Here is a 23,553-nt window from a genome sequence, read left to right on the forward strand (position 1 = left end):
TCAAGTCATAAGACATTCTATAGCTTTCAAACATTCTAAGGGGTAATCCCACTCATTAAAATAACTCCACTAATTTCTTCCAACATCCTGCATATCCTTCCTGAAGGATATGTAGGATGTTGGAAGGGAGAAAGAAGGACTCACTTATCTGATGCTGGACCACACTTTACTTCATATAATATACTTCTGTTATATTGTTATATTATCTGTAGACTGGTCCAACCCCCATTTTTTCTTCTTTCTTTCTTCCTTCCTTCCAATGCTGTTAGAGTATTCGAGGGCTAGGGGTGAATATTTCCTATTTTGCTCTTTCATTTTGTCTTATGCAGCCACCAAAGGGACAAGCTAGCCCCAATAGGTGCTGATCCCAAGTCCGGATGAATGATGAGGGTTGATGTCAGGAAGGGCATCCCGTTGTAAAACTTCACTACCATCTCTAACTAATAAGTCAAGAAAGTGATACTAAGGCTACGGCATACCCCTTAGGCGACATGCAACTACATCACCCTACAGTTGTGAAAAGTGGACAAGGGATACTGCATCAGGAGCAGATGTGGTTAAAGAAGTGAACCCAGTGGGCAGAGAGAATGTTGCGAGTGGGAATGTTGAATATTGGAAGCATGACTGGAACGGAAAGGGAGGTGGCAGAGATGATGAGGAAGAGGAAGTTGGACATTTTATGTGTCAGGAGTCGAGGTAGAAGGGGGGGGGGAAGGCAAAGGAACTAGGAAACGGGTATAAATTATTCTACTCCAGAGTAAATAAAGAGGGAGGAAACTGGAAGAAAACGAGTTGGTGATTGTTGGAGGAGACTTGAATGGACACATAAGAAGACAGAATAGGGACTATGAAAGGATGCATGGTGGCTATGGAGAGGGAACAATGAACCAGGAAGGAAAGAGGATTGTGGACTTTGCAATAGTGTTTGATCTGGCAGTTGTGAACTCATTTTTCTGCAAGAGAGAAGAACATTTGATAACATTTAGAAGTGATAGCAATTCACAGATTGACTACATCTTGACTAGAAGAAAACATCTTAAGAAAATTACAAATTGTAAGGTAATCCCAACTGATCAAGTTGCACATCAATACTGGCTGCTGTGCACAGACTTTAAAATAAAGTTGAAGATAAGAACCTTTGGAAGCCATGGGATGAAGACAATTAAGTGGTTTCACTTAGAAGAAGAGAGTATGAGGAACCTTTTTAAGGAGAGGAAGTTAGAGGATTTCGGAGGGACTGGAAAGTGTACCAGATTAGTGGAGACAATTCAAAAGCAATTCTGAGCTGTACAATCAAGGTTCTTGGTGAAACATCTGGAAAGATTAGAGAGCAGAAGGAGGGTTGTGGTGGAATAATGTGCAAGAAGCAGTGAAGGCTAAGAAGGAGGCAAAGCAGAAGTTGGAACAAGTCAAGTGCAAGAGAACAAACAGAGAGAGAAAGCAAAAAGCAAAGAAAATTGTTGCGCAGGTGAAGGCAATGCATATTAAGATCTTTATGATCAATTAGAAACAAAGGAAGGACAGAGAAAAATTTACCAACCTAGCAAAATGTAGTAATAAGGCATCAAAGGACATCTTACATGCGAGGCAGATTAAAGACTGAAGGAATAGTATTAAGGAGGGATGGGGATATAAGAAACAGATGGAAAACATACTTCGAAGGGCTCTTGAACAAGGAAAATGTGATGACTCACAGAGAAGATGGGAAGCCTTATGAGGGAATGGTGAAGAACATCTGTAGAGGATGAAGAATGGAAAATCAATGGGCATTGATCTGCTGTGGGATCTGTTCATAAAAGTTTGCCAACAGGAAAAAATGCCAGAAAGAAAGTACTCTTGTCCCTGTTTACAAGGGTATAGGAGATGCACAAGACTGTAAGAATTACAGAGGAATAAAGTTGATGTCGTGCACGATGAGAATCCTAGAAATGGTTCTTGATGGAAGACTGGGGAAGGAGGTGGAGATTGCAAAGGAGCAGTTTGGCTTCATGCCTGGTCTATCAACGATGGATGGAAAAGTTTCGAGAGAAACAACGGGAGCTACATCTGGTGTTTATTGATCTGGAGAAAGTATATGATAGAGTGCCAGTGCAAGAAGTATGGAGATGTCTGAGGGAGATGAAGGTACTGGAGAAATATGTCAGGTCTGTGCAGGAGATGTACAGAAATGTGAAGATGAGTTCGGACTTGCCTGGAAGAGACAAAAAGTTTTCAAGTGACAGTTGATGTGCATCAAGAGTCAGCATTAATTCCGTTCCTTTTTAATATTGTGATGGAATATTAAAAAGTGATGGAAGAGGTGAGAGAAGATGCACCTTGGACAATGTTGTATGCAAATGACATCATGCTGTGTGCAGAATCATGAGAAGTGACAGGTAAATTGGAAAGATGGATGTGAGTACTGGAAGAGAGAGAGATGAGGCTGAGCAGAAGTAAGACAGAGTTATGTGTTGCAAAGGGAACGGCAGCCAAGAGACAGATCTGGAGCTGGAAGGAAATGTCATCAGGAAGGATAGTGACTTTAGATGCTTAGGTTCAACAGAAAAAGAGGATGGAGAGGCTGAGGAGGAGATGGGATGCAGGATACAATCTGGATGGAGGAACTGGAGAGAGAGAGAGAGATGGCTTGAGTGCTATGTGATAAGAGGGGTGCCGGTCAGGCTAAAGGGAAAAATCTACAGGACGGTGGTGAGACCAGCTATGACTTATGCTGTGGAAATTGTGGCCCTGAGGAAAAATAACATCAGCAGGATGGAAGTAGCAGAAAGGATTGTCTGAGAAATGACAATGGTTTGGTCATGTGATGAGGAGGGAGGATGAGTATGTGGGAAGAAAAGTCATGCAGAAGAATGTGCAGGGGAGGAGGAAGCATGGGCAGCCAAAAAAGAGATGAAGGGAGCTGGTGGAGGCAGACCTGAGGATGAACAACTTAGATGTGGATGGGACAACTTTAGTGGGATAAGCTGAGGAAGAAGAAGAAAGCCAGAGCCAGCATCTGGCATCATCATTTTCCTCTAACTCCTACGACTTAGGTAAATCACCTCTTCCTAAGCCAGAGACATTATACTTTATGTCCTAATTGGTTATTCTAGATACACATTAGAAAAATTCTGGAGCTCTGATTAGAAAATAATAATAGAAAAGGTTATTATCAGTCAGCTCCTTCTCCACCTAAAGTTCATTTAACTGGAGCTATTAATCTGCACCTTGCCTGCATCACTCCACTGAATGTAGTATGAAAATGTTTGGAGAAATGTGCAATCACTCTACACATTTCCATGGCTTTTGATTATATGACAATTTACTTAGCAAATTGCAATCTTATGCATCTGCCTTATGTCATTTGTAATTCAGTTGCCAGTTTCCTCTCTGGCTGCTTATAGTTTGTCATGGTGGCAAGTGCAAGAGTACATCCTGTTTGTTTTTTAACCAGCCTTCTTATGTGTTAATGGCCTTCTTTCATTTATATCAAATCCTATCTATAGCTTTGGTGATGATAGTACTCTACATTCTCCAACTCATTCTTACTCATTTGCATTGCCTCCAAGGAGTCTCATGGAATGGTACACTACTCCATTAAATACATTTATCATCAACACATTACCACCACAAATAGTATTTTTTTGTCTGTAAACTGTGTATGTTCTCTTGGCTGATTTGTCTGTATGCAGGATGAAAAACCAGATTTTATGGATGACAAAATACTGCTACCTCTGTATGGGATTGGAAGTACTACTTCAGAATATATGGACTGCATCCATTCTTTATATTTATTAAAGCAGTATGAACTGGGCTTTGCTGACATTACTATTAATGAAGACTAATAATCAATTAGCTGGAAGAAAAGCACTCTTCTACATCAGTCTAAATATAAATAAATAGGAGATGTGGTTTAAAGAATCAGCTGAAGTTGTCATCAATCACCCCAACTTAAAAAAATAAGTGTTTGTGAATTCTGGGTAAGTTTTTTGTATTCACTGCAGAGCTCCAGAAATACCATTTAAATCTACTTTAATTATAATCCACTATTGGCAAGATTTTTTTTTCCTAAGAAGTTGGTACATCTGTCATAAGCATCTATGTAAAATTGCAAGTCATTCTATCGAGTAGTTTGTTTTATATGGCTGTCTGAAGCAAAAGTGTTGTCTGTATCCCTTGAAATGGATAAAATTGAGTATCATGCAGTTATAAAATTCTTTGTAAAAAAAAAAAAAAAAGGTTTAATGCCAAAAGAAATTCATTTGAAGTTCATAAAAGTTTATGGACACTCTTCTCCTTAGTTTTTGACAATTAAGAAATGGGCTGCCGAGTTTAAACGTGGGATTACCAGCCTTGAAGATGATCTACGTAAAGGACGTCCAAAATGTGTAACAACACCAGAAATCATGACCGGCGAGAAAGTGCGTGAAATTGCTAAGACTATAGGGATTTCAAAAGAACATAGGATATATTTTGCATGAAGAATTGCATATGAAAAGGCTTTACGCAAGATGGGTACCACACTTGCTCACAGCAGATCAAAAATGCACTCTCATGAAAATCTCTGGACAGTACTTGGAGTGTTTTAACATGAATGAAACTGACTTTGTGTCGATTTATTACTATGGATGAGAATTTGCTTCACCATTACATACCAGAATCCATACAGCAGTCGACAGTAGCTGGTTGTTCAGTGCCAAAGAAAACAAAATCGGTTCCATCAGTGTTTTTGTATGCTAAAGGCATTTTGTTTATTAATTATCTTGAAAAGGGTAAAACAATAACTGGGGAATATTATTCCGATCTTTTAATCACACTACACAAAAAAATTCATGAGAAAAGACCCAGTTTGCAGAAGAAAAAAAAAATCATCTTTCATCAGGACAATGTTTTGGCAAAGGGAAAATTAATTGATCTGCACTATGAATTGCTGGAAGATCCATCCTATTCTCCAGATTTGGCTCCCACTGACTTTTCTCTCCTCCCCAAACTAAAACTCTTCCTTGCTGGTCAGCATTTTTCTTCGAATCAAGAAGTGAATTGCAGCTGTAGAGGGGTATTTTGCAGATCTTACTGAGAACCACTACAGAGACGGGATAATGGTGCTGGAGCATTGCTGGAATAAATGTATTAGTCTTAAGGGAGATTATGTTGAAAAATAAAAATAATTTTGAAATTATAAATTCGTTTTTTCATTGTTAGGCTGAGAACTTTTCAGACATACCCTCGTGTGTGTGTGTGTGTGTGTGTGTGTGTGTGTGTGTGTGTGTGTGTGTACAGGCATACAACGTGTTAGGTTCATGACTGCTGCAGCACATCCAAGTGTAAGCAAACTTTGTTTGCTTACACATGGATAAAGACTGATGATACATTTATTGAGGTCTCATTAGTGAGAGCCAAACCCAGAGGTGATACCAAGGTAAAGGATGAAACCAAAATTATAATTTCTTGGTATCTTTAATTTATAGTATAACCAAGTGAAAAAAACTTTCAACATTCAACTTTCAGAGAATGTTTTAGTAGTAAAGTGTGACAACTTTTGACTACTTGTATATGGAAATATGACTTGCATTACTTCAACCAATAATGGCCGTATCCTCTTCAGCTACACAGGATTAAACAATACTTTCATAACAGTACCCACCGAACCAACCCACCACAGCCCAACTGGCACAGCCGACATCCTTGACATTGCCATCCTACACAACATCAAATACCAGTACAGCATTCAAGCACTGAACGAATTATCATCAGATCACAACCCAATTGTACTTCACTTAGGGAACAAAGACCAGTCACCTGTCCCCCCCCCAAAATCTCCATTGTCTGGGAGAAACTTAGGAAAGTGCTACCAGAACACATTGGTCCGGTTCCCCATATAAAAGCCAAGGAAGAAATAGACACGGCAATAAAGAACCTCACCAATGAAGTCAATAAAGCCACAACAGCAGCCACAGTATATCCACAATTACCTACAAACAAAACTGTCTCCCAGAAGAAATCATGGACTTAATAATGGAAAAAAACAAAGAAAAAGATACCACAACACGTGTGCTCCCCAGGACAAAATAGCCCTCAACGACTAAACAAATCTGTCCGAGAAGCTCTTCAGAACCACAGGAATCAACAATGGGACAACAAGCTCACCTCCATCTCCACAGCAGATCATTCCATATGGAAATTCCTAAACAACCTCAGGAACAAGCGCAGATCCCTCCCTCCTCTCCAAGCATCTGTGTATGCAAGTACCTTGCATACACAGATGCTGACAAAGCTGAAGCCATAGCAATAAACCTAGAGAAACAATGTAGTCCTGCATATGAGAACCTAAACATCAGCCATGTATACAAGATCCATTGTAAAGTCAGGTTCACAGTAAATTGTCCTGATGACAATCCAAGCCCTATAATGCCTACCTCACTACCAAAATAACCGGCATCATCAACCACCTCAAGATCAAAACAGCCCCAGGTCCCGACAGCATCACTAACAAAGTCATCAAGGCACTGCCACGCAAAGCCATAGCACATCTGGCAAACATCATAAACTCCATCCTCAAATGGCAGCACTTCCCCTAGTCATGGAAAATAGCTGATATCATCCCAATTCACAAACCAGGCAAAGACCTACCTGAAAATTACCATCCCATCAGCCTGCTTTCCTACTTAGGAAAAATAGCAGAGAAAATCATCCTCATCAGACTCCAGGATCATGTCAACCAACTAAATATCATTCCACAAGAACAATTTGGCTTCTGTCAAAATCACAGCACCACCCAACAGATCCATAGACTGGTAGAATACATCACCACAGGATTTAATTGGAATCAGCACACTAGAGCCGTCTTCCTAGACATCTCAAAGGCCTTCGATAAGATCTGGTACCAAGGCCTCCTCTACAAACTTATCATCGCAAACCTTCCACTAAACATGATACACCTGATTAAATCATACCTCTCAAACAGGAGGATGCAAGTCAAAATTAATGAAACGGTCTCAACCCAACGGAAAATCCTCGTTGGAGTTCCTCAAGGATCACTGCTAGCCCTGATCCTGTTCAACATCTATATGGCAGACATCCCTCAATCCTCTCACATCCTCCATCACCCTTTATGCAGATGACATGGCTATACTAGCCAGATCCTGCCAATCACATCTCGTAACCAAAAAACTATTAGACACCATCCTGAATCTAGAAAAACAGTTTACAGACTGGGTGACTACAATTAAACCCCCAAAAAAGCACAACGATACTGTTCACATGAAGATGAGCATCCCCCAAAGGAGACATGACCCTATTCAACTCTAAAATTCCCTGGAAAACTGAAGCAAAATACCTCGGAATACTTCTCGACAAACAAAGTCTTCCACATCGAGAGCACATGCACCAAAGTTTCAAACGTTATCGCCCAGCTGTACCCCTTTTAGTTTGTAAATAAGTTGTATATGTATAAGTTTGTACCCCTTGATCAACAGACACAGCAAACTAAGCACAAGAAACAAAATTCTACAAGACAGTGATCCATCCCACAATTATATACGCATCCCCAGCCTGGATCCATACCTCCAAGACAAACATCCTCAAGCTGCAAAGACTAAGAACAAGTGCCTATGAATGATACTGGATGCCCCGTCGTTCATCAGGAACACCTAGATCCACCAGGACATAAATATGCCCTACATCTCTCCACTACTACGCTCCCTAGCAGAAAAATTTTTTATAAAGACATCTACGCATCCAAATCAACTAATACAACAAGCCGGAAACTATGACAGTAATGACCACTGGAAACAAAAGGCCGAAAACCATCCTAACACTCAACGACATGTAACCACTTCTGCCCATTCAGGGCGAGCTAAAATAGCTCACAAATCTCTCCCATCACTGCTCCCAAAACAGACAACAGGGTATATAAAAAGCATCAAGCTTCATCCTCTGCACCATATATGTCCTGTGTCCTGCAGTGTCACTTCTGGGTCTGACTTCCACTATTAAGACCTCAATAATGGTCGAAACTGGTCTGGGTAGTGGTCCTTCCCGTAGTGCAAAGCATCATGCATGTTTGTAAGGATATGTGCATTGCATTATGGGATACTACTACAATTAACATGAAGTCATTAGCCTTTATAATACAAGTAGCCCAGTCTTGATGTTACTTCATGCACAAACTTTGTTTGCTTACACTTGGATTAAGGACAAACCAAGAATATAATTTCTTGGCATCTTTAATTTATAGTATAACCAAGTGAAAAAAAACTTACAATATCTATCTCTAATCCAGAGTATTTTTGTAATCAATTTTGACACCTTTTGACTACTGTATATGGAAGTATGGTTTCTGCATTACTTCAACCTTGGTATCACTTCTGGGTCAGGCTTCCACTGTTGAGATGTCACTAAAGACGAGAAAATCCCCAGGACCTGATGGTCTAGGGATAGAACTTTACAATGAGGCCTGGGATTTTATTTTTCCCCATTCTAGTTATACTATTTAAGTCTTTTCTCTCATCAGGACACATACCAAGTGAATTTGTAGAGCTATACCATCTTCATTCTGAAACCTAATAGAGATCATACCTTAATCTGCAGCTAGAGACCTATTTCTCTATCTAATACTGACTACAAGATATTTTTCCATATTATCAGTAACAGGCTCAAAGTGGGAATGAGATACATAATTAAAGGCACACAGGTGTATGGCGTTCCAGGCTGAGCAGTAGAATTTAATCTATTTCTGTTACGTGATCTAATCTGCTTTGTTAATACAAAAAAGCAGTTGATGGCAGTGTTATTGGTAGACCTTACTCAAGCATTTGATAATATCCAGCATCCCTTTCTGTTCCACATCCTCCAGCAAATTGGTGTATGTAAAAAGTTGCTATCCATTATCAAAGGTGCCTATGCCAATTCAACTACCCTCCTGCCAGACCCAATCACTCAATGTTGCCCTCTTAGTCTGCTGCTTGTTGCATTGGTTCTTGAACTTTTCTTACAGGAAGTTGACAGTATACATGCTATGCGAGGAATAACAGTTCTCAGCTATGAAGGAAAATAAGGTATTAGCATATGCCAATGATGTAGTGGGCACTTTGAAGGATAATGATTCTATATATATATATCTTTTTTGATATTTTGGAAAAATGCAGCAAGATCAGTAGATTAACTTCTAATGCAGACAAGAAAAATTAAAAGTTTGTGGAAAATAGGATCTTGGAGGCATTCCTTTTGGACTAGTCCCTAAGAGAGAGCCCCTCATTATACTTGGAATCCCTTCTCCGCTTATCCAATACAGTAAACCCTCGATTTAGCAGACTGATAGGGGCTAAGGGATGTCCGTTAAATTGCGAATTTTTTAAAATAAAAATATCTGTAACATTATACTGTAATTTTATCAATATTAGCACTGTAATAACAAAAAAATTGTTTTACACACAATTTTCACACTTTTAGATAAGTTAATGTTGAGGTGCTTGGTTTAGGTAATCCTGCATTGAAAAAAACTATCAAGCTTTTTTTTGGAACTTTTAAATTCTTTTTTTTTTTTATAATTAACTCCCTAAAGTTAGGGAGTTAATTATAAATGTGTGTAATAAAACTGCCGCAAAAAGTCAAGCCACGCGACAAAAGAACCAATTACAGTGTGATTGGTGTGGTCACGTCCTAATAATTTGCCGAACATGTTTTATGAGTGGTGACTCATGTCAGCTAAATTACTACAGTGTTTTTCCAACATATGATAGCCTATTTGCCAAAATTTGTTAAAAATAACACGAATTAATAACAAAAAATAACCTGTTAATTTAATTATAAGCAAATTTTGGTTAAAAGCATTTTAAAATTAACAGGGCGTTAATTTTCACGTGACATACAGACTGGAAATTTTTTCCGTTAAATCGAGGATTTACTGCATTACCAGTTCAAGAACTTATATACAAGAACTGTGAAAGCTTACAAGACTGGAAAATAGGGCCTGTTTCCTTTTCTTCTAAAGCCATAGTATTCAAAACCATAATCTTTCCTGCTCAGCTGTACATAATAAATACTACAGACATCACAGAAGCTGTAAAAAAAATTGCAATTATATAGTAAGCCTGTACAATTTGTTTGGTCCAGCCAATATCAAGAAGTTGAAGTTAATTTTTTCAACTATCAAGGAAACATGGAGGATTTGGGCTTCCAGTCTTAAAATTTTGTTATTTAAGCAATATAGCTTCAAAAATCCATAAAATATTGCAGATCTTCTCTTGTACTACCTGAGTTTTCATCTTCCCCTGTTTGGAGTAAATATAGGTCCACAAGCTGAGATTGTTCCTGAATACTACAACACTCTGGCATTGACATTCTTTCCATTAAAAAAAGTATAATTTCGTATAAAAAAAATCTTTAATCTCTTTCGTCATGAACTTCCACAGTTGAGTACTGACAACAATACTTTGTTTCATAACTTATTGAAGTTCCAAGGATACCCTAACAGAAGGGATCTTGCTTGGAGAATTGCATATGTTCTCCTTCCAGTCAATACCATCAAATGGAGGTACTTTAACATCAGAGATCTCATCTATGACATGTTACTGATTGCAAATAGTAGAACATGCATTCTACAGCTGTCCTCTTGCCCTGCATATTTGGAACAGATTATATAATGTATTGGGCATTCCATTACAACAGAACAGGTTATTTTTTTCAGTTTTTACAGGTTAGTTTTTGCTGACAGGTGGTTATCCACCACCTGTCAGCAATGGGAAGAGAATTTTGATATTTATAATTAATGAATTAAAATACCGTTTATGGAATTAGAAAGAAACATGGATTTAAAAACCAGCAATATGACATCCAAATGCTTTATAATATTTTAATATTGTATTGTGGAAATTTTATTGTTCAGTCAAATGATTTTTGTATTTAGAAAGAAGTATTCTGAGAGATAAAATTTTTGACTAGATGATGTAGACCATTCACATTATGCAATATTCACCAGGGTGAGATAAAATTCTGTCTATTCTTGCTATGAGAGGTTTTTTAAATAGTTCCATCCTCTTAATTCAATGTGGTCTTATAGTCAATTGCAGGGATGACCGGAGAGTAACCCCAAACAGAGAAGGCCAACTTAAGGCAGTTAACTCAGATAAGGCTAACCACCTTGGTATCAGTCATTTTTGCCTTTAGTTTCAATTGGTCTTTTGGTTGTTCATCTATATGAGATTGGTGAAAAAGGAAAACTGATAGCGTTTGGCTATATGATGATATGAAAGAGCTGAGGCCTTTTCTCCATCTCTCATACTATCTGTCTTTTCTTTCTCTTAATACTATCAGGCTCTCTTGTACCCCCTATACTAACTACCATAGGGCTATGATGAACATTCCTTTTTTTCACTGATCAGAACAGTCTGTGTAATGACCCTTCCCATAATGCAAAGTATCATACATATCCATAAGGATATGTGCACTGCATTATGGGTAAGGTAATTGATGTGAAGTCATAAGCCTCTGTTTACAAATAGCCATGAAGTTACTTCATGAAGTCATGAAGTTACTTCATGTGCAAACTTTGTTTGCTTACACTTGGATAAAGGATGAAACCAAGAATATAATTTCTTTGCATCTTTAATTTATAGTATAACGGAGTGGAAAAAACTTTCAATGCTACCCAGGCCAGTTTCAACCTTCATTGATTTCTCATCAGTTGGAACCATATCCAGAGGAGATACCAAGGTTGAATTAATGCAGGAGTCCTATTTCTCATATACAAGTAGTGAAAAGGTATGACATCTTATCTCAATACTCTGAATTAGAGCTAGTTGTTGAAAGTTTTTTCACTTGGGATACCAAGTTGAAGTTAATTTCTTCAACTTGATGACAAGGCATTTAATATGAAGTCACTAACTTCTATATACAAATAACCTAGTCATGAAGATCTTCACATGCAAACTTTGTTTGCTTACACTTTGATAAAGGATTAAGTAAGAATATAATTTTTGGCATCTTTAATTTATAACCATTGGTTATTTGAAATAAGGTACCTGAGGCAAATAAGGCCCAGCATCTAATAAAGCTTGTTTAAAAAAAATCATATTTATGGTAAGTTGCGCCGGTTTGGTTTCTTACACACACACACACACACACACACACACACACACACACACAGAGGATGCAATAAGCAGTGACAAATCATTGGTGCCATATTGTCTAGCGACTGTATTGTGTTTGACCTAGACCTTTGTGGGAGATGGTTGTGTCTTCCCGTTTAATAATATTATGCTGCAATAATTCGTAAGTTTTAATTTAAAATATTGTTCTTATAAATATTGATTTGAATTCATATTTTACGTGAAAATAGATGTGATCTAATCTAGCTCGTGGCGGTTAATAAGGCCCAGTAAATTTGTTGGACCTTATTAAACTGCTATAATTTATGATTTTATTTTTTGACGATTGCTCATAATAATTTAGTTACTTATTTTTTTGCTAAAGGCCTCTGAAAATGTCAGAAGTTAAGAAGAAATGGGGTTTTTGGACTGTTGAAAGACTAGAAGCAGCGCTATGAAAGCTGTGCAAAGAGGACAACTATCACAACGTGCAGCATCAGAACGCTATGGAGTACCTAGAAGAACATTGAGGAACAATTTAAAGTTAATGAACAATGAGGAGGCCACACAGAAAACGATGACGAAAAGATTAGGAAGAAATATTGTGCTAACAAAAGAAGAAGAGAAGAACTTGGTAGAAAGAATAGTAAAGTTTGCTTCAATTGGCGTCCCTTTAACTCCAAAAGCTATACGCAGGCAAACTTTTATATTTTGTGAACAAAATGAAATTAGGAATAACTTCAATAAAAAAAAGTGGCCTCACAGGAAATTATTGGTTGAAGTTATTTTTAAAAAGAAACCCAACAATTTCTAAATGTGAAGCTCAATTTTTGAATCCTGCTCGAGCTCAGAAACTAAATAAAGCCATAGCGAAGCAGCACTTTGTAGTCGAAGTTTTATGAGAAGTTGGACATTAATAATCATCCAGAACGCCTCTACAAAATGGGTGAGAAGGGATGTGGTCTCAAATCAGCAGGCAGTCTTAGCGCAAAAAGGTACTCGAAGAGTACATATAGTCGCTTCAGAACATGCCAAGAATGTCACTGTTGTTGGTTGTGTAAATGCAATAGGGTCTACTATTCCCCCTATGATTGTCTTCAAAGGTAAAAGGCACAAGCCTGAGTTCGATGATAATTTGCCTCCTGGAAGTTTAAGAATAGCACCAAAGGGGAGCATGACTACAACGCTATTCATTGACTTCATTAACCATCTTGGAAAAAATAAAGCTCCTGGAAAGTGTCTCGTGATTTTTTATGGGGCATCGTCGCACTTAGATTATATGTACTGCCTTCCTTCAAACACCACTCACGAACTACAGCCTCTAGACAAAGCTGTCTACCGATCATTCGAGCATCATTGGGGTCAAGAACTCATGTTGTTCATGTACCAAAACCCTGATAGAAGACTGACCAAAGCATGTTTTAATATAATTCTCAGTAAAGTCTGGTCCAAGTGTATGACCCACAGTAATATCATCAGTGGATTCAGAGCAACGGCCTGTATCAGTTTAACCCTGATGCCATTCCTGAAGAAGTGTTTGCACCATCTGTATTTACTGAAATTTCTGAGCTGCAATCTCGAAGTGTGAGAACTGAAGAGGATCCTCAAGATATTTCACCAATTTTGACTGCTTCTGAGTTGACTGTTAGCAGGTGTCCAATTATCTATGACTCCGATTCTTCTAACACCGAGCCCAAGTCTTATGTCTATCAGCCAAGACATCAACATCGTCTGCTTCGCCTCTACTTCTCAACATCTTCGGATTCCGACAATGAGGAGGTCACATCAGTAACAGTACCTGTAAGAACATGTTCTAATCCTCCATCTTGTGATTCAGATAACTCCGGTGATGATATTCTATTGGCAAATCTAAAAACAAAGAACTCTTTGAAGTCATCGTTTCAGGAGTTAATGCCAATGCCAAATTATGCAGTTGTAAAGGCAACACCATGGAGAAAACTGTTAAATTATAAGGGCCAGAGAGTGACCAAAGATCTTTTCAAAGAAAAGGATAGTAAAAAAGAGAAGGCTGCTATTAAAAAACAGGAAGAACCAAAAAATAAAAAATAAAGGAACAAACAGAGTGTCAAAAGAGGGGTGAATTGCCATGGATGCAGAGAAGAAAAGGTTGCTGATATGAGACAATGCATACCTTGTCTTAAATGGTACCATGAAGAGTGCGTTGGTCTCACCAAAGAAGAATGTGGCATATTTGTATGCCCTTATGACTGTTCTTAAGCTAATAATTATGATTAAAATTAATAATTGCAATAAAGAGCCAAGAGGCTATTTTTTTTTGGCGACATAAATTAAGTTAAGAGGATAATAAATCCCTCATTATTTCAAAGCCGAATAAGAAACTCGATGATCGAAATCTAAGCGTTTCATGCGCCAAAGAATGCCTGGACTCGCCGGAAGTTCTTCGGCATGAAATTCTTAGATTTTGATCTTAGAGTTTCTTATTCAGCTTTGAAGTAATGAGGGATTTATTATCCCCTTAACTTAATTAATAATAATTTTTATATTCAATTAGTGATAATACAAACTTTAATATGAACACTGTTTGCAAGAATTTAAATAGGCTGTCAGTATTGGCAAAAGGTAATGGGTGTCAGTTTAATGTAGACAAATGTAAAGTTATGCATTTTTGGATAAATAGGTTACAAGCTGTGTACCACATTGATGGCACTGTAGTCCAGGAAATAGATGAAGCTAGAGATTTTAGGATGGTCATAGACAGTGTTAAAGTTTATAGGACATGTTGTGCTAAGATTGCTAAGTAGCTCATAAGATTACTTGGCTATTGAAGAACACATTAATAAATAGAGATAAGGAAATTCCACTTTATAAAGCCTTGATATGTTTACATCCAAATTACTGTGTTCAGGTCTGGACTCCTGGGTTTCTAGGGGATGAGGAAGCAGTGGAGAAGATTCAGAAGCGAGTGACCAAGATAGTGAGTGGTCTGTGGAATGTTCCTTATGAGCGATTAAAGGTGTATGAATTGCATAAATGGGTTGATAGGAGAAAAAAAGAGAGGATAAATTAAAGGGTTTTATAGGATTCGTGCAGGGTAAATGTTTCAGCAATTGGTTAGAGGGACCAAAACAAAAAATCATCCCTGCAAGTTGTATAAAGGTGCGTGGTTAATAGGAGGGTGAGGACTAAATTTTTTGCTTACAGAATTCTGAATGAGTGAAATGGGTTGCCAGAGTCGGTTGCAAGTACTTTGTCTGTTAATAGGTTCAAGGAGAAGTATGGTAGATTGTCTAGATAGTTTTGGTCTCCTGCGATGAGACTTCAGACCACATGGAAATGCCCATACAACAATAATAATAATAATATATACACTGCATGGAAAGAAGTTAACAGACACTGTGGTGTGAAGAACGAACAGCGATGCCTCCCAACTTAATACTACGATGTAGGATCCCCTTTTGTTGTGATGACTGCAGCAACTTTAGAGGGCAGTGGTGTTCAACCTTTTTTTACTATGCGAGCTACTTTTCTATAAAAAGTTATTTGGCGATCTACTCTCTTATATAGATCACGTTCTCCCAACCTGATATCTGATTACGCACAAATAAACAACTAAAAAAAATACACAACCAAAAACTTTATTTGGGTATTTAAAAATTTATCACTTTTAATTATTTTAATACAAAAAAAAAAAAATATATATATATATATATATATATATATATATTGGAATAAAATATTTATTTCTCTATTTTGGAAAACCAAAGTTAGAAAAAACAGATTGATTACAAACTCACAAGTTACAGGAAACGCTGGTTGATTAAAAAAAAAAAAAAAAAAGTAATGTGAAATTTGGCATTGTTTAGACTATGCAATATTTTCATAGTCAAGTTGATATGAAGTGGCCAATCGCAGACAATCAACCATATGATCATTTCTAATTTGGTTTCTTAATTGATTTTTTATGACGGTCATATTTGAAAAAGCGGATTCTGACAAGTATGTTGATCCGAAACACGACAGAATTTTTCGTGCAATATCAGTTAATATTGAGAATTTTTCATGTACATGGTTCCAAATTACTTCATTATTTATTGATTTTAAATGTAAACTATTCTGAATGTTTATTATCTCAAGTTCTACTTTGGCTTGGATTATATCAACCAGCCCTCTAATTTTATTTGAAATTTCTGTGATGTTCAAGTTTACTTGAAATGGATTATTGATAAAAGATACAATCATTTCAGTTTTATTAAAATCTTTAAATCTTGAATTTATTTCTTCCTCAACTAATTCTATTCCATGAATAAATACTTTTAAATCATAGCTAAGAAATTCTTGATTTTGTTCAAAAAACATTAATAAATATGGGAGATGTCTAAACTCGCGGTCATTTATATTTTTATTTAATAAAAGTAAGTATTAATGGAAAGTTTTTATTGAACTTAACATGTCAATTAAATTTTTATCTCTACCTTGTAACTCTAAATTTAAATTGCTTAATTTTGTACAGAAATCTACTAAAAATGATGTGTAACAACCATCTTTTATCACTCAATTGTGGATAAATATCTCATTTTTCATCAAGAAAAATGTTTATATCGTTAATTAATCAAGAAATCTTTCTAAAAATTGACTTCTGCTGAGCCAGAAAACATTATTGTACAACAGAAGTTCCGTATCATCATCTGCCTGTAATTTAAATAACCGCTGTTGCAGGGCTTTTCCTCAAACAGAATTTACAATTTTAAATGTAATATCCAAAACATCTTTTACTACACAATACTTCTTGGTGAATAATACAGTGGTACATTAAAAAATCTGGTTGTTTGTCATCGTTTTTAGATAATGAAATGAAGCCTGATTTATTACCTATCATTGCGGAGCACCATCAGTAGTAATAGACACAAGTTTAAAAAACGGAATTTTGTGTTGTTTCACAAATTCATCAAATGCCGAAAAAATGTTTTCTCCCCTAGTCCTTTCCAATAATGGTATAATTTTCAAAAGTTCTTCTTTACTTGAATAATCTTGAAATACCATGCAAATAAATACCATTAACTGAGCAATATCAGTGAAGTCATTTGATTCATCAAATTGTAATGAAAACGCAACACACTGGTGAATTTCTGACATTAACCTGGCCTGGAAACTTTTCTTCAGCAATTGGAAGTCTTCTTTTCAGCAATTTGAAACCTTGTCTGTGGCCTAGAAGTAGTCTCTCTCCCAGCGACATCTCGAACCGAGAAGCTCTTTTCTGGAAGCGGGAAACTCTTTTCTCTCAAGCAACGTGGATCTGGGCAGGCTCTCTGACGACGTCTGGCCGCCCGGTCCAGACGGCAAATCTGAACTGGGCGGCCTCCTCTCTGACAGCAATTCTGGAACCGGGACCGCTTCTGCTTGCTTCAGTCCCTTTTTATTAGGCCTCCTCTGAGACCCCGCATGAAGTTTGGTAACCCCCAAACTTCATGCGAGATAAACTTTTACCTTAAGTTTTCAAGTTCGGCACACATTCGCTTTCTTTTGATTGTAAGTTGCCGGCCATCAGTTGTTTGAACTCTTTCTGATTGACTGACTTCGGAGATGTTTACACTTAGAACCTGCAAGCCTTTCTCATACGTACAAGTTTCAATAACAATCTTTCTAATGCTGCCATGTACAGCTTCGGCGACAAAAATATTGCCTTTGTGTTTAACACTCTAACATTATTATTATTGTTATTACGGGCAACTCCAGGGAGTCCTTAGACTCATCGAGAGAGCCCCCAAATCATGTTCATCACAACTATTCGATATTCACACAGTAGCTATCCTACCTTGCCTTAAACTCATTTATTGTCACAGCACCCACTACAGACTCTGGCAGCTTATTCCACTCATTCAGCACTCTAAAAGTAAAGAACCCAGCTCTTACACTCTTACTAACCACACTCTTGCCCAGCTTCGATGGATGTCCACTAGTCCTCCCACCACCACCAGCCCTGTTCTCAAAAATATCTTTTGAATTAATCTTATAGAAACCCTTCAGTAATTTGAATGTCTCAATCATATCACCCCCTCCTCTGCCTATCAACCAATTTCTGGAACCCACAAATCCTCAACCTGTTCTCATAAGGTTCATTCCACAGACCTGGTACTGTGACCAAATCTGGGCACTGTACAAAGCTCGATACAAAGAAACAATAACACGCTTGTCTCTGCTTGTCAAAGTATTCTTCAGCAACCAAGTGATTTGATGAGCTGATTTGGCCACTTTTGCAATGTGCCCCCCCCCCCCCCCCCCCCCTAAACTTCAACTCCTTATCCACCAATACTCCTAAATCTCTTGCCTCATCAATTTCCTGGAGTACAGTTCCACCAATGTAGTAAACTGCTGCTAATCTTTTCACCCCAAAATGTATAACTTTACATTTTGCCACATTAAATTGACATCCATTCTCCTTAGTCCAGACCTCCAATCTATCCAAATCATCCTGCAAAATTTTGACATCTGCATTCACTATTGCCCTACCCAACTTTGCATCATCTGCGAACAAATGAACTGTTCCTCTCAGATCCTTTCCTATATCATTAATGAACAAATTAAACAGCAGTGGTCCAAGAACAGATCCTTGTGGCACACCACTAGTCACAGGCCATCTTTTGGACTCTACTCCTGAATAAACTACTCTCTGGTATCTCTCTGTCAACTACCCTCCTATCCATCTCACCAATCCTATATCCATCCCCATATGCTGCATTTTACTGATTAGAATTCCATGTGGTATCCTGGTATCCAGTAGAATCACTGTAAATCCATTACCCTTGTCCAGTTCAGCCGTCACTGTGTTATAATATGTAAGCAAGTACTGAGGCATGACCTGCCCTTCACAAAACCATACTGTCCCTGATACAGTATCCCCTTTTCATCTATCCAATCTTGTATTTTCCTCTTGACTATTTTCTCCAAGACCCTGATAACGATTCCTGTTATGCTGATTGGCCGGTAATTTTCAACAGCAGCCTTGGAACCACCTTTATGCAGCGACACTATTTTCCCCTCTTTCCACCCCCTTGGGACTGACCCAGACCCGAGGCTCAAATTAAACAAAATGGTCAAGGGCACTGACAATTCTTTAGCCACTTCATGTACGACACGAGCTGGTATATCATCCAATCCCACAGATGTATTTACATTGAGGTTCTGTAATAGACTATTTACTTCTACTTCATTCATCACAATTCCAGTATAAGCTGTTGGTTTTTCCATTCCTGCAATGTCACCAACTGGATGATATACTTTTACAAAGCGCTCAGTAATTCCACTATATTGACTGATTCAGTTACCTCCCTACCCTCAGCATTTTTTAAAATCATTATGCCATGAACATTTTTCCTTTTACTTGCAACATATTGAAAAAACTGTGTGGGATTCTCTTTAGCCTGCATGGCCAATATTCTTTCATAATCCGATTTTGCTTTTCTTACCACCCTTGTTACCTTTCTGGCCTGAGCTTTATACTGTTCCTGCACCTGCAGGTCACCTTTCTCCTTAAATTCCCTCCACAATTGTTTCTTTTTTTGCAGCTCAAGCTTGACGGTGTTATTCATCCATTTAACCCCTACTTGATTTATTATTCGGACTCTTGGTATACAGTCAGCCATTGCCTCCTGCAAACACTTCTTAACCATCTCCCATGCACTATCAACATCCAGCCCTTGCAGTTTTACATGCCATGGCACTGAGCCAAGCACACTCCTAAGCTTGTCATACTTACCAGCCCAGTAATTCCACATGTACCTGTCTTAATTGTAAATTCCACTCCTTTAGCCACCTCCCAAGTCATGACCTTATGATCACTCTCACTAATTGGTGGCAACATCGTCATGTTCGTTACAGCCACATTCTCAGATGCGATTACTAGGTCAAGCTCTGCCCCCTAATATTTTCCATTACATGCTGTTGCAGATAGTTGTCCCTTAATAACCGCATAAAATCCAATTCATTCCTCCCATGTGCCCTCTCCTCCTTCCAGTCAATATTACCATAATTGAAATCCTCCATAATAATTGCCCTCCTTCCACTCATTTCTTCTATTTGCCTATGCATACTATCCCCACCATCTATTCCATCACCTGGTCTATAGCAGCACCCAATTGTATATTTTGTTCTGCTAGCCTCTATCTCACACCAAATAGTTCTTTTTTCTATCCTGCAGTTAAACTTCTATACTCTTTGGCTGCAACTCATCAGCTATCATCAATAACACTCCTCCCCCCCCTTTTTATTCTCCCTGTCACTCCTGAACACGCTATACCCGTCACATTCAATCCCACTAGCTAACTATCATCTTCTGTCAGCCATGTTTCACTAATACCAACACCCTGTGGCCTGGAAGTGCTAACCAAGGCCAAAAACTCCTCTTCCTTTTTTTTCCTAATACTCCTGGCATTAGTTTACATGAATTGCAGAAGCCCATTAGTCCCATCCCTACTTTGATGTCTTATACTAACTATCCCATTCTGATTTGTTGTCCTTCGTACTTGCTCGGGGATATTATACTCATTCATACACTCAACTGCCTCCCTAAAGTTTGCATATTTACCCCCCCCCCTTAATAAATCTAGTTTCCTTGAGTCTGTACATCCACTTCATTCATCAACACTTTTTCAAGCCTTGGTACACCAAATCCATTCAAATGTAAACCATCCATCTTATACAAATCCTTTCGCCCATCAAACTCGCTCCACACATCCACAAATTCCACACCACTCTCCATGCATAACTCACGCATAAAGTCATTGGCAATTATGGCCCTCCTTCTAAACACTTCACTGTCATACCACGGCAAAATACTCGCCATCCTAACTCTCTCTCTTCTCTTTTCTACCTCAAGTAATTCCCCTCACATCCTCTATCATTTCCATTTTGTCTTCTTTCAAATCATTTGTTCCTGCCACGACTATCATTTCTTTCACCCTCTGTTTTTGCACTCTAATTGTTGCTGACGTCCTTAATGTTTGCACCCGGTTGGTACGATTTCGTCAAACTCACAACTATCACACCTCTTAATAATGAATCTCCTTACAGCACTCGCTCCTTCATTTTGTTTACATTTACGAACATTCTCTTATTTTTCGTATCAGACTTTCACTGTTTATTAGTTGGTATGTTCGGTACACATTTTTGCATACGCTTCAGCTGCCGCTTTGCTCTATGTATCGCTCCGCTCAACCGTGCGATCTCACTACTTGCATCTATCTCACCATTTTCATTATCATTTAAATCATCCATTCATTCTGTATTTTTACCTTCAATTATACTTTCAACATAGCTCTCACACCTATCTGGTACTACCTCACAATTTCTTATCACATCACTATTTTCTATATTCTGACTTTCTTTAACAATATCACTCTCACCACTCGAAACACGCTTTAGATCCTCATTCTCCTCACACTTTCTGCACATATTCACTCCACTATCACCATCTAACCAGACTCCAGCCACTCTCCACAAAGCATACATCTCCCAGACAGCACATTGCATAAACTCTTTTATATCCAAATTCTTAAACAAACATGGCGACCTGGCTGCCATTTTTTTTTAATCGGTGCCATGTGGACGCTATCGTATCTTAAAAATAATAATTGAAATAACACACAAAAATCGCACAGACACACTAAGATATGAAAAGCAAACAATACTATGTAAAATTCTAGTAAAATTGCCAATGATAACATAAAATACTACTGATCTTTTCAGGAGCTCTTGACAAGCTGATGATCCTATCAGTGCGACACCTGATATTCTTATTAAAGCAGTATATACAGTTAGCTTCAAAAGAGTTATTTACAAAAACATCTAATACAAACAAAGTTTATTTTTTTACAATATTCACATGGGACTTAACCTAAGTAAAAAATTGATATAGTGTGCTTTGGAATATTTAAGCTACAATCAAGTTTTTACACTTTGCTTATAATCGTATTCACTTGGCTCGCTGTTTGACTTCCACTGATCCAAATTAATTCATTTTCCCAAACTTATAAGAAAATTACTGATTTGATAATTTTAACGAAAAATAAATAAACAATAGCAATACACTTAAAGTGAATTAAAAATAATACAAAATAATGATAAATAAAATATGTTTTTAGTTTTAATTAAATTTGTAAGTAAGGAGAAATACACAAGAGATCGACCAAAAATCGCTCCGCGATCGACTGGTCGATGACGATCGATGGGTTGAACACCCCTGCTATAGGGCATACTTTCTACAAGCATACAATAGTGATCAATGAAAATTCCATCTCATTCCTGTAGGCATGTAATGAGGTCCTGGACCATTGTGGGATTGATGTCCCTTGACCTCACCCAGTACTCCAGTTCATCCACAGACGGTCAATAGGGCAGGGTTGAGATCAGGGCTCTGTGGAGGCCATTCAAGTGTGTTCACTTGTGAATGGCCTTCAAGTGAACTTGAAGGCTATTTGACTGCTGCAGTAGTAGCAGCCTAATGACACAGTGCGTTAGCTTGCTAAAAGAGACAATGGTCAGTTCTGCAGAAATGCCACAATGTAGGAAGCGTTGCATTGTCCAGAATGTTCAGATACCTCTCAGAGTTAATTATTCATGGCACCACAAACAGAGGTCTGAGGTCAAACCAGGAAAAACAGGACTGTACCATCATACCACTATCTCCAAATTTTGTATTTGGGGTTACGCTCTCTGGTAAGAGATGTTAACTGGACATCCACCACACATCCATGTGCTCAGTAGAAGGTGTAGCATGATTTGTCACACCATAACAGAGCCCTTATAAGCTCCCACGTCTGAATGTTTTTGTGTAGATTCATGTTCCACTCGATGCCCAGAACTCTGCATTCAGTGTATCAGCCGACAGATGGCAGTTTTTATTTATTGTCCTTTGTAGTACCCTATGGTCACATTTGGTGAGTGTGGTGGGGGTGTCCACTGCAAGTAGCACTTGCTGTTAGCTCTCCGGTTTCGCATCTCAGTATGGTGTCACTGATTTTGGCCATTTCACCTGGATACAGTTGCACTGACTTTGGAGCATCATATTCCTGCAATTTATATCAGCTACAAACACATGACTCGTTACATAGAACGATGCACCTTACCCATGGAGGTGTCTTTTGGCTTCTTTCCAAGCAATGTATCATAAGCAAGAATATATGAGGATTCGGAAAAAAAAGGAAGTATTCACTCAGTTTTGAGTAGGAGAAATAGTAAATATGTGATAAAATTGAATATCACATTGAAAAGAAATATGTACTAGAAAGTTTTTAAAAGAATCAAAGTTTGAATGGTGTTTAGAGGTGAACTGTAGACTCAAATACATGATTTTTTTTTTTTTCAAGAAAAAGATGAAGTTGTTTGAAAACAAGAAGGGGTCTACCGGTAATTCTCCAAACCTCAAGAGATTTATGGGTGGACTCTGAAGAAATTTTTTATTTGATATTAATTATAAAAAAATAAATAAATCTAAATTTTTTGTGAAATTTTT

The 23,553-nt window shown here is 37.9% G+C and overlaps 1 protein-coding gene across 3 annotated transcripts in view; it reads left to right on the top strand.

Moving 5' to 3' along the window:
* Nucleotides 1-23,553, top strand: part of lili (LMBR1-like protein lilipod) — a 434,111-nt gene that overhangs the window by 310,611 nt on the left and 99,947 nt on the right. The gene's annotated exons all lie outside the window — the stretch shown is intronic.

Source organism: Typopeltis vanoorti, chromosome 10 (genome assembly GCF_054136105.1).
Source record: "Typopeltis vanoorti isolate ZY-2024b chromosome 10, IOZ_Tvanoo_1.0, whole genome shotgun sequence".
In the NCBI taxonomy this organism is placed as follows: domain Eukaryota; kingdom Metazoa; phylum Arthropoda; class Arachnida; order Uropygi; family Thelyphonidae; genus Typopeltis; species Typopeltis vanoorti.